Here is a 2,665-nt window from a genome sequence, read left to right on the forward strand (position 1 = left end):
AGCAACAGTGCAGAGTGATTACAGAAAAGCTTCTCTAGTATGATAACAAGTGACTTGTTTCCTCATAGGATGTTCAGTGTCCCAAAACTGCCTTACAACTGGCATTTTGGAGTTGTTTGAGATGATAAGAGCTTCCCTCCACTTAGGAGTGTCCCCAAAGCCTGCCCTATGTCGAAGAATTCTGGTGAGTTACACTCAGGCTTATAAATCACTTCAGAACCTTTAGTACTATAGGGCATGCTAGAAACAGGACAATATGTTGGGGTAGTCTAGACTTCTGTGTGCTCATCTACAGATCAAATTTATACAAATGTGATTTTAATTAAAGCTAGGGAACTTATGAAAACAAGGATCAAGATAATCAAATTGCCTTCAACCAATTGTGAAGTAAACTACTTCTTTCTGGAAATTAGCATGTGTCTTAGCTTGTTTTCTGTTGCGATCATAAAAGACCACAGTCTGAGTAACTTATAGAGGAAAGAAATTTATTTTGGCTGATAGTTCTTTTTTTTTTTTTTTTTTTAGTTTATTGTATAATTTTTATTTTATTTTATTTCTACACTTTTATTGATAAACAGATAGCAATGAGACAGTTTCAAATCAAATCGGAAGTACAGTTTCAACAAATAATACACTGCATATATTCTTCTTAGTGGTTAATTGCTGTACAAGATGCGGACTTGGGATCCTATTTACAAACACCATTAGAACAAATCATTCTATTCATTAAGACAATGCAACTATATATCTACCCCAACCACTTTGAATACACAGATACAGAATGGACATTCATCGGTGTACCCCATTTTTCCTAAGTTCCGTTATTGAATATTATAGGTGTGTAAACTCAGCAAAATATTCTAAAAGAGTCCAGTAGCCCATAATAGCATTGGGTCTTCTGTTTAACTGGCAATGTCAGAAATTATTGACCTGAGTCCCCCACAGCTTAACTTTACAGCATGGCTTTATTTCTTATATTTCGTCTTCATACTTTTCTACTGGATGGTTAAGACCAAGGTAAAGCAGGACAAGAGTTGTAGCTTTTTGGTCTGAGAAGGTCAATGAAATGCCCTCAGGATTTGTCCTGAGATCCTGTACCTCAGATTGTAGAACCTTTATCAGTGCAGCCATGTGGATGAGTCACGGCCAGTGCTTGGCCAATGTGCTCTCTGTGAAAGCCTGAGAGAGTGTCTTCTCCTCATGTGACTCTCCTTAGGCCCACTCTATGTCATCGATCACTTTCCTCTTTGGCCGCATAATCTTCTTGATCAGAAAATTTGGGACACTACCGAGGTACATGATGTTACAGCACAAGTGGCTGATAGTTCTTGAGGTTGTGAAGTCCAAGATCAAGACACCAGTGTCTGGTTAGCATCTGATTGGCATTTTATGAGGGTTTCTCACTGCATCATACTGGTGGAGGGCAGGAGAAATGAGAAGGGAAGCAAGAGAGCTCCAAGGAAGCCATATTTGCTGCTGTAACAACTTGTTCTCATGATAATTTTTAAATTAATTTTAATAAGAAAGAAATAGCATTGAGAAAGTTTCAAAACAGGTTAGTAGGTGTCTCAGTTACTCTTCTCTCGTTGCTGGGAAAAATACCTGACATCCAAACTGAAGGAAGGAAAAGTTTATTTAACTCACAGTTACTAGAAGTTTCAGTCCATGCTCAGCTGGCTCCAAGGCAGAGCAGCACATGGCAGAGAGCAACATTTCATGGTGGTGGCAAAGAGCAAGAACAAGCAAGGAAGAGGTAGCAGCAGCTCAAGCCCCTAGCTTCTCTTCCCTCCTTACATTGAAATGCAAATTACCTGCCCCAGGACAGGTGCAGCATCTACACCCACAGTTATCAATCACAAACTCCAGTAGCCACCCCAAGGTTGCATGAGGCTTTGGAGGGACACCTATACACAAACCATAACAGTAGGATAGTTACAATAATTAATACATTGCATATTGTTTTAGTAGTAATTATTCACAGCGCAAGATACAGACATGATCTCTTGTCTAAACAATATTAGTACAAATCTTTCTTCTCATTGAACTAAGAGAAAGTAGCTGCTGTATATCTATCCTATATCTATTGTATTTTGTATGTACATTTTTTTTCACTACAAAATGATCTTTCACTTATATCCCTCTTTTTTGTTTTATTTTGTCAGAGATGGGTGTTCCATTGTGCTCTCATGATAATTAACCCACAAGAACTACAAGAACTCATTTATGGAAGAACAGAATTAATCCCTGCATAAGGATGGAGCCTCCACAAACATTACTAAGTGGAAACAATTTATGTAGAAATTGATTCCTCTTTATCTTAATCACTTTTCTACTTGGTAGGACAAAATACTCAATACCCACAAGCTAAAGGAAGAAAGATCTATTTTGGCTCAGAGTCTGTAGAGGCTTCAGTAGGTAGTTGGCTGGTTTTAAGGCAGGTTGGTATGGCAGAGAAGGGTTTTCTCAGCATGATACTGGGGAAGTAGAAGGTGATGAAGAGTAAGCTGAGGAGATAACCCTTACCAAACAACAACCCTAGTATCCACCTCACCCAACTGTTCCGAACAGAAACTCCACTCTCATCCTCTGTAATCTAATCACCTTCTAAAAGCCCTACCTATGAGTTCAGGAGGTTTTTGGAGGACATCTAGCTATAAACCATAAC

This window comes from Octodon degus, unplaced genomic scaffold (genome assembly GCF_000260255.1).
Source record: "Octodon degus isolate 3935 unplaced genomic scaffold, OctDeg1.0 scaffold00184, whole genome shotgun sequence".
Taxonomy (NCBI): domain Eukaryota; kingdom Metazoa; phylum Chordata; class Mammalia; order Rodentia; family Octodontidae; genus Octodon; species Octodon degus.